Below are 10,826 nucleotides of genomic sequence, written 5' to 3'. Positions count from 1 at the left end.
ACCTTCCAGGGAACATCTTTTAAATAAATTTCTGCAGTTTATTTATGATTATTTTCTAAGGGTAAATTCTTAGACGAGAGATTACAGTGTACAGGGGCTGTGCACATTTTAAAGAATTTGGCCAAGTCACCCTCTGGAAAGCTTGTATCACTTGCAACTCCTTCCAGCAATCTACGGGTGCCCATTTCCCCACGCTCTAGACAATCTTTTTTCTTTTTTTCAACTGTCAGTGTAATAGCTGAAAAATTGTGTTTCACTATTGTTTCAGTTTGCACATCTTTGACAGCTTGCAAAGTTAAACATTTTTCATATTTTTGCCGTTAGTACTTCCTTTGTGAATTTCCTAATCATGTCTTTTGTCCACATTGACATTTCAGAGCATTAAGAACATTAACTCTTTGTTACATATGTTGCAAATATTTTTTGTTCTTAGTTTGTCATTTGTTCTTAAGTTTTCCTTGTGGCAGAAGACTTTCATTTATTTGTGGTTAATTCTATCAATATGTTGCTTTATGGGAAAATACCGTTTAAAAGATTTTCCCAACATGAAAGTAGATACACAGATACCTGTATCTACTTCTGGTTCTTTTGCATATGTATTTTAATGTATTTAATCCACGTGAGGTTTATTTTGGGATGTCGTGTGAAGTTGTGATTAATCAATTTATTCTTTGGATTTTCTCATTGTCTCCTCATCGTTTCCTTAGAGATTTGAAATCCCCCTCCTACCATGAATTAAATCCCTATATGTTCTTTCTACCTACTCATGCCTGGATTCAGTACCATCCTATTTTAATTATTGTGGTTTTAGAATCTATTTTGATATCTGTTTGTGCCAATATCCATAATATTTCTGTTTTGTAAAATTCTACTTGATTATTCTGTTCCTCTGTTCTTCCAGACAATATTTAGAATTGTTTTGTCAAGTTTCAAGGAACAAGTTATTAAAATTTGGATTGGAATTATAACAGAGCAATCAATAAATTAGAGTGACTTGACACTCTTAAAAATTGTTAGTGTTCCCTTACAGAAACATGGCACTGTACACCTCTTTAGTGTTCTTGCATGTACCATAGTAAAACTTTTCTTTCTACTCCCTTCCAGAAGCATCAGGTCAGGATAGCTTCCAATCAGTTATCACTGATATTATAAGATCCCGTTTTAATTGAATCCAAAGATCTCTAAGAAAAGATGATGGAGAGAGGTTACAATTCAAAGTGAGGATGATGAGGCTGTTTGTGCCTCTCTTTTGTGAGTGCTTGCTTCCAGGAAGTTTCTATAGAAAACTTCAAACACATTAATGATGTTATGGTCACAGACCTGGGGAGACTTTTTTTTTAAACAGGCTCTATGTAGTACCCTGGCAGCATCACTAAAGATCATAGTTTAAACTCTGAACACTACTCTTAGAAATTATCTATGGGAAGGGGATGACAAACTTCAGTGTTCAAACATCCCAAGTAAAGGAACAAAGTTGACCTTACCCTATTTATTGAAAGAAAATAAAACAAATAATAATGAAAAAGAAAAAAAAAAAACCCTGTTCTGAGAAACCTGCCAATGTTGTCTCGCATATCATTGGTAAACTTGGGGATTATGCCTGCTCCAATAATGCTTGCTTGTTTGGGAACATTGCTAGGCCCCTTATATGGTCTTTCCAACTCCCCAGTGAGGTATGGGCTTGCATTCCATGAAAAGATTCTAAGTGGCAGAAGATGACCCCTTCCATGGAGAATGTTATGGAGAAGAAGACAGTGGGGGAGATATTCAGCTGTTCAAATGGGACATGATAGTATTTAGGACTTTTTGGGGTGGTGCTGATGGAGAGAAAGTCACAGAGTCTACGTACATTTTGATGACAGAGGCATAGGATTTGATCCTGAGGTTAGAGAAGTAGATGTGGAATTTGACTCCTAGGGTTCTGACCAAAGAAACTGGATGATTACTGAGATTTGAAGGCTGGGGTAAGAGACCTGAGGTCAGTAGGAATAGGGCTGGCCAGACTTGAATAAGTCCAGACTCTTGGCATTATGTGACACCAACCTGCTTTCTCCAACTCTCCCAAGTAAAGAAGTAGAGTCTTGCTTATGTATGAAAAATGCCAGCTACCAGATCTGGTGCCCAGTGTTGTCATCAGGAATCTCTTTCCTCTTTCCTCTCCGACTCCCCTCTTCTTTTTCTTCTTCCTCCTCCTCCTCCTCCTCCTTCTCCTCTTCTTCTTCTTCTTCTTCTTCCTCCCCTTCCTCCTTTCCCCTCTTCTTCCTTTTCTCTCTCTCTCTCTCTCCCATATGTTTTCTATGTGTTACCACCCCCCCCAGGCATGTTTCCCCCAAATATGTGGCAAAGTTGGTTCAGAATCTCAGGCTTAGATTCTATCAGTTTACCAATCCTATTGGGGGAAATCTCTCCCCACCCCCCAAAAAAGCACCAACAACATTGTTGGATATAAATCTTCTTGACTGACTTTTGACCAAATACCTCTCTTTGTACAAATCTGATTCTGGGTAGAACAATTATATAACTGGACCACATAGAGGATGGAGCTGCAGGGATGTTTCTCCAAAAGAAAATTGGTACCGTTACTGAAACAAGAAATCGATTGGACAGGCAAATCACAGATGCCTACTCTTTGTTGTCCAAAACATGGTTGAACATGAAAGTTGCGCTATACATAATTATGCCAGGACAAAAGTCAAACAAAAATGCTCCTGAGCAAAGGGGGATACAAGGTCATCTTAGCAACAGGACATCCTGGGAGAGATGCTGACTAATGGATAGTGCTCAGATGAGAGGCATGGATGGGACAGAGGATTTGGAAGAGTTGGCAGGAGCTGTCCTGATGGAAGAATAAGAAAAAATGCCAGTTTGGAGAGGGTTGAAGATTGAAGGGAGATGAGGTCATTGGAGCAATGTGTGAACACACCTCTCTTAAGCTACATTGGCAAGAGCAGTAGAAAAGGAAGCGCAGAAGCAAAACATTTGGTAGCAAGGAAGATGAATTTTAAGAACAGAAGACTGGTGGAGATTTTTGGATGGAGAAATAGCAACCATTGAAGGAAGTGTTGAGAAGGGAGAGAGAGAAGGGGTCCTCAGGAAGGAGGAGGACCAGCTTCACCCTTGTAACAGGAGAGAAGCAAGGGAAGGGGGGAAGGAGCAGGAGAGCAGATAAAATCAGTGCTGGGCAGATGGAAAGCTTCTATATGATGGCTTCTCATTTCTCCATGAAGCACAAGACAGGACTACCTGCCAGGATTGGAGTTGAAGCCTCAAGAGGGGTTGAAATAGTCTCTGTGACATGTGGTTTGGTGGGAACAATCCATTGAGACGGCTGCCCAGCCACAGTGAAGGGTCCCGAAATTCTAGTTGAGTCCTATCACTTCCAGCCCTTGAGGGTGTCTTTTCTTGATTGACATTTGATGAATTCAATAAAGCTTTCAAATGAAAACATTATTAAAGGAAATTGTGATGTTGTCTCATTATTATTGTTATTATTATTATTTGCATTAAAATAAGGGATCTATCTTCTAGACAGGAACTACTTGCTGGGTCTGCTGAACAGCAACAATCTGATTTCCTATCTGTGGCGTTCTCGGGCCCTAAAGCCAAGGAATGAGAATCGCAGGTGGCATTGGCCCAGCACATCTGGCTTCTGTGAGGGCCAGTCCACTGCACGGGGACCTGCTTGACTAAAGCACAAAAGATCACAGCCTAAAAATCATGGATGGAGACATCCTCGGGGTGGTTGTCTCCACAGCAAACGTCACTGGAAACTTCCCTTTCCCCCCTTCAGAATGCCAACGTGATTATGCATCGAGCTGTTGCTATTTACAGAGCTCTTAGCACAGAGAGCATTACACAGCCAGTGACACAGAATTACAACCATCTAGACATATGGTTTGGATAAACAAAGCACAAAGCGCAAATTAACCATGGTTGACTATAACTCTCGCTCCCTACTCCCCGGGGAGGGACTTTCGTGAAACTCCCAGTCGGAGAAAGCAATACATATCAGAAAGTATAGTACATACAGCATGGTTTAGACAAATGCTAAGCCTTATTTAATGCTTTTCATGGTGCCAGAACACAATGGCACCAACCTGTCTAGGAAAAGTTATAACTCTGTGCCAGTTTCCTGTAAATAGTAACTGTACTCCTACCGGATTCCATGCCTGTGTGCTCCAAGGCCAAAGAATGCCTTTCATTTGTCATCACCTAGCTTCCACTTCCCGTGTCCCCAAAGGGCTTGTTGCCTCATGCATCTGGATGTCAGACCTGCATGAAGTTGGACACAAGTAGTCTCTTCTGAGTAAATACCCTTCAACTTCCACTGTGGTCCTTCCCCCTCACTGAGCCCCCCATGCTAGTCTGCAAAGAAGCATGCTTGGACAGTCAGGGCCTGAGCTCATCCAACCCCTTGGGTGCCATTAGGAGTGGGCCGATTCTGTTTTCTGGCAGTAAGGGATCCCCTCACTTCCCATATTTTATATTTCATGAGAAATTCTTCCGGGACAGGAAATTTTCTGTGTGAGGTCCTTGGCCTCATCATTGACACATGAACCTTATAAACTTTGGTTGACAATAAAGAGTATAATATTTGCTTTTCATAATACATGTACATCGCTTTCCAAAGGCAAGAGCAAAATAAATAAATAGCCAGAGTGAAAGGCTCCTACTTGGCTTGAACACTTGTACTGGAGTTTTTCATGAAGAAAAAAAATCCACCGAACACTTGGGCTAAATATATACCGACTTTTCCCCCCTTGTATTTAGTCTTTAGTACATCTTCAGATGTACATTATACATTGAATTCTGTCTCACACACACACAGTAATAGACATATGAACATGCACAAATACCTTATAAAAATTAAAATTAGGGTTCTACCTGGGAAAAGATATGCACATGTGGACTGAGAAACACAGAGGTCTCTACAGTGTCAGATAAACCTTAAAAGCTTAAGATCTTAATAGTTGATAAACCTTCAAGACTTATCATTTTATTAGCTGGCCCTAATATTTTAAATTCTACTCTCCTAAATTCTACTCTGTGTGCTGAGCAACAGCAATCTTCTGGCTCAGATGTCCAAAGGGAGAGTAGTGTCCTCAGCATGAGGGGCACTGAATCTCAAGGTTTCTCTCAACGGAAAAATCAGATGTCAGCTTCTAGAAGAGCATGGTCATCTCGAGTCAAGTGCGTTCTATGAGATCCATTCAAGTGGCCTTGACAGCTTTCTCCTTGTGAAGGCTGGGCAGGCAGTAGGACACTCTCCCGCCCTGACTCTACACGGGTATTTATTGACATGTCTCCTTGCTGTCATTTCCACCTCTCATTTCCAGCCCTCTGAAGTGAATAAGGAAGACTACTGAATCACTCTGTGTCATGTTGATTTGGCCAAACAGAAATGGGGTAGGACAAGAGCCGAGATTCCCAGGGCAAAGCTAATGGACTTACCAAAGCTGCTTACCTAGACTCCGTAATTCAAATAGACTCCATTTGATTTAACAAATATCTTCTGATGCCTCCTATGACAGAAGCCCCTATGCTGATCACTGTAGAAAATGTAGAAAAGGATAAATTTTCCCTTTTGAAATTCCAGTCTAGAGGGGAAAGTATTTAGGGGAAAATAATCCTCCTAGTAGCACTGAGAGGAACAGGGGGACCTGAAGGAGGGACCAGTCAATTCTGATGAGCACTGGGGAGTAGAAAGGTGGGAACCCGAACATTCCTCTGGGACCTTTCAGAGTTCTTCCAAATCTAGAAAGGTTATGGGGTGTGTACCAGGTCTCAATCTTTCTTGTCTCTTTTCATATCAAGAGTCAAAATGAAAATACCTCCAAGCATGTGGAAAATAACAGCTGATCACATGTATTTGACTAAGCCCATTCCCATTGTGGGCTCCAGTACACACTGGATGTGTTTCATTTTTCTTCTATATAAAACAGATTACACTATCCCATAAAGGAGGATTTTACATTTCGTCTTATGTGACGTTCATTAGTAACATGTTCCATATATACTTACAGATGTACATTCAGGAAATTGGTGGGAAATCTCTCAGGGACTCCAAGAATTGATAGGAATGATGAAGAACTTGACTCAAAATAGACCGGAACAGAGGGATATCCAGGGTCCAGGCAAACTTGATTATAACACTGTCAGGGCACCTTATCCTCTCTGGAATGCTGAACTCCAACCACTGTCTGGACCTCTTGTCACCGATCTCAAACTCGACATTCTTGGGTGAGAGAGGCTGATCACCCTGGCTTGAATTAAGGAAACAATTCTTGGCATGTTGGTTTACAGTTTTAACAAGAGCCAACACAGAAGGAAATTAGGATGTTTTCTTGGAAGTAAGGTACAATGACTGGATGGCCAATGCACAATGAAGTCCACCATTTTTAGTGAAGCCAATGGTGTGTTAATTCCATGAGCAGTGAAGCAAAGGGATGTGCCATTTGGCATTGGAAGGCAAATAACTCACCATAAGACAAGGAAGATGGGCAAGAGCTACAGGATTGGGGAGATGAAGAAGCAGTTCCAAAGGAAATCAGAAGAAGGATTCTGGTTTCTGCCTCAGGATGAAACTGTGGTGATACAGTAGAAGGAACCCAATGTGTATCTGAGGATCTCACAGACTCAGCTGAGCTCATGAGGTGATACAGGTTATCAACCGATTTCACACAAAAAGAATTCCACATCCTTATTGGAATGATGACATCTATTCCTGGTTGATTTTTATTTGAAGACACTTTACCACCCACTCCTTGGTGATATGAAATCTCAAAAACAAACAAACAAAAAATCCACAACAAAACTGTATCTGCATTCATACATGTTTCTGCTAAAAACCCTTTCCCAAATCTGCCAAAAGAGTTCAGTGTCCATACCTGTCATCATTGCATCGTATTTCTACTTCCAAGGCTACCCCTGCCTATTAAATTAAAATTAGCTGTGGTGGGAGCTAATGGCTCAGTCTTTTGAGCAGCCGACTCTTGATTTTGGCTCAGGTCATGGTCTCAGAGTTGTGAGATGGAGCCCTGCCTCACGCTTCATGTTCCGTGAGGAGTCTGCTTGAGATTCTTTCTCTCCTTCTTCTTCTGTCCCTCCCCGAACTCATACAATAAATAAATAAATAAATAAAATCTTTAAAAAAATTAGCTCTGGTCTTGTCCTGTGCCTCGCATCCCCTGTGCCTGGCTGATATTGAGTAGGCACATGGGAAACTATAAACATAGTTGGGCATACAAGTCCCTCAAATCTTCATCTGCTTACCATGGGGCATAATAAACACTTGTAATTTGGCCTTTTAACTAGTTTAGTATTTATGCTGTTCTTATGTTCTTACTCCTTGGTGGATCTGCCCGTTGTGTTCTGTAGTTGCCTCAAAGAGGAGAAGTGCATATTGTGACCTTCATTGAACTTCTTCTAATGCTAGAATCACAGACACTGCTCTATACTCACCAAATCCATTCCTTCCTCTTCCTGGGATCATGGCTGGATTATACTTCCCAGCTTCCTTTGCATTAGGTGTGGCCACATATTTTAACCAGTGGAAAGACAGAAGAAGTTGGGGTGCACCACTCCTAGGACAGCCCACTAAAAACCTCCCACAGGATCGTTCTTCTCTTTTTCCTCATCTTCCAGCTGAGTGGAGAGGATGCTAAGGCTCTAGTCACAAATAGTCATTCATCACATGTGACTATTTGAATTTAAACTAATTGAGATTAAGTAAAAATGAGGAACAAGGAAATATTGCAGTCCCATGGACTCGGGATTCTGTCTCTTCCCAAAAACCATTGAACTGAAAAAAAAAAAAAAAGTGAAATTGAACTAAAGGATCTTCTAGTTCTGCCTTGTGCCTGGGCCTTGGATGAAACCCAAGAATAGAGGCAAAGAGACAGTGAGTGAACTTAGCTTCCCCACTGACTTGGAACCTGCCACCCTTACCTGCTCTACCCCATCACTTGCACTGAGGCCTCTGACCATCACATTCTAGATGGCTGGGTTCGAATCCTGCTTCAGCATTGCCTTGCTGTGTGATCATAGTCTTTTATTTAGTGTTTCTGGGCCTCAAGTTCCTCTTTTTAAAATGGCAACTTATGGTTCTAAATTCACTAATCAGTTTTATAAAAACAACACATGTTCCTGGCAGAGTCATGATCTTAGGTTTGTTTCTCCACATTTATTTCATAGTATCCAGTTGTTCTAAGCACTCTTTGTTGAAAAGAAGATCTTTTCCAGCATTGATTTACCTTGGCATTGGTGCCTTTTTCAAAGATTAATTGACCATAAATACGTGAATTTACTTCTGGACTTGATTTCGTTCTATTAATCTATTAGGCTCTTGGAATGCTAATATCACAGTCCTGACTACTTTAGCTATATTTAGATGCTATAAAATAAGTCTTGAAACCAGGTAACAAATGCGTTTCCCATGGTTTTCTTCTTTAAAAAAATAATAGAATTCAAAATTCAGCTTCACAGTCTCACCAGCCACAATTAAAATGTTCAATAGCCACATGTTCTTAGTGGCTACCATATTGAATAATGAAGTACAGGACAGTTCCATCACCACCAAAAGATCTAGCTAGCACTGCTCTAGAAGAAGTGAAAGTCCTGGGAGAGAAAGAGAGAGCAGCTGAGTCCCTGAATAATGCATGAAGCAGACTCCTCACCCCCATTGCTTCCACAGATGGGATTTGATAAGAAAAAAAATAAATAAACTTCTGTTGTGTTGAGCCCTTTAGAATTAGGTTTATTATTCACAGCAGGTAGTGACCCCTTATTTGATACAGACATCATGTGTTAATATACTGAATCATTTAGTCCATTTCTCTCTCAGTAGATAGTGGAGAACAACTCCCCTCTGTAACACTGTCTTGTCCACAAGTAGAAAACCAATGCATTGTCAAGGTCCAGTCTGTAAACACTGATTCCACAGTGTGGAGAGCAGTATCAAAGACTTTCTATCAGCTTCAATGAACCTTACTTAGAGACAGAAAATTGGCATGTTTTGCTCTTTGAAGCAGTCTTCTTGGTGTCCTGGTATGAACACACTTCGGTATATCCCTTATTTACATGTAGGGAGCTCCTGACCTCTACAGTGCCGAGGTAACTTCAAAATGAATTTAAAAATGAGCCATCCTGGCAGATCACAATCCCAGAACCCATCTCAGACAGTGGAGGCTGAAATTCCCAATGGGACATGCAACATTATAAAGTTATAACAGGACACTCCCATTTTGAAGTTATTCCGTAGCCTTTGTGTTGCACTTGGAATCAATTCATATCCTCTGGAATGGCTTTTAGAACTTTCATCTTCTGGCCCTGCCCTTAGCTCTGACTTCATCTCTCAGCATTCTTTCCCTCTTTTAGCTGCTCACCATGCTCTAGCCCCACAGGATTGCTTTCTGTTCCTTTAAGATACCTCCCTTGGTCCCACATCGGGTCTTACTCCATGCCCCATGTTGTTCCTCTGCCCAGAATACTCTGCCATTTTCTCTCCTTGCCCCTCAACCCCAGCAACAGCTATGGATTTTCACATGCTGGATGCTTCTGAATCAGATATGTTTCCACTCAAATGTCATTTCCTCAGAAACCCCTTTGGATCACCTAGTCTACCACCCATGACTCCATACATCACTGGCCCTTTAGTGTGGTCCTTAGCTCCCTTCTCTTGTCCAAAATGGTGCCTTCATGAGCCCACAGCCTTGCTTCTCTGGCTCATAGTGTGTTCGCAGCTCCGGCACAATGAAGAGAGGAAAGTTCTGGATTAAGTATTGAATAGATTTCCTGAATATTCCAGGATAGCAGATAACTTAAATATTTAAGAATCGTTTGGTGACCAAACATATATGTTCACATATAATGTGAATTATAATGAATCAAACTCTGAGGCTTTTCTCTGATAATTTTACAGTTTCCCCCCCAAATTATTAGAGATTCTTTAGCAAATTAGCAACTTTTACTGTAGATTCTATAACGAAAAAAAAATGCATGACCATTGTGCTGGGTCTCTTGGGGGGGAATATAACAGTGTACATGAGACAATCTTAAGACTATTGACTTGTGGGCTCCTGAGTTTGGGGAGTAGCGTCTTGTGAGTGTGACATTATGTACGTAAACTTTCAAAGGCAATTAATCACTTCATCGCAAAAGTATTAATACAACCTAATTATGTAATTGCTCCCTCTAAAAAGGGTGCTTAGTTGATGCTGGAATGCCATAGGCTGGTATTTCAGTTAGCTTTCAATGATTAACTCCGGGTGATACGGTCTCAGATATGAAGATGGCAAATGCATAAAGCAAGGTGTTTGTTTTCTTCTCAGCTGCTCTCAGGATCAGCCACTGACCCGAGCCCATCATGAATAGTTTGCCTACATGGGGTTAGTTTATATAAAACAGTAGCACATTTTATCTTAGAATGTGTGGAAAAGAGAGACACATGTTAGAGTCTTTCCCATAAAGATTTATACTCATGTAAAAAAAATCCTTTCTTTTATGATTAAAACAACACAACTGTAAGCAGCTAACTATCGTCAGAGTTTTGATTTTTTAAAGTTGGCAACTTCACTTCATTTCTGATTTTCTCATATACATGTATACCGCTGATGTGTCAGGTGATTTGAGGGGGTACATACACAGACAGCCCGAATTTAATGGTAATGTCTTCCTCGTATTCATTTATTATGTCCACAATGGCTGGCAGAGGATTTTTGTTTAGTAATAGAAATTTTCCCTTTTTAAGGGAATTTGTTTAAGTTAAAATCTGACTCCTATTAAAAACATTTGTAAACATTAGTATGGATGTAACACGGGCTCACCAA

The sequence above is a fragment of the Mustela lutreola genome, chromosome 16 (assembly GCF_030435805.1).
Source record: "Mustela lutreola isolate mMusLut2 chromosome 16, mMusLut2.pri, whole genome shotgun sequence".
NCBI classification, from domain to species: domain Eukaryota; kingdom Metazoa; phylum Chordata; class Mammalia; order Carnivora; family Mustelidae; genus Mustela; species Mustela lutreola.
The sequence above is the reverse complement of the archived record's forward strand: the minus strand, read 5'-3'. Positions refer to the sequence as shown.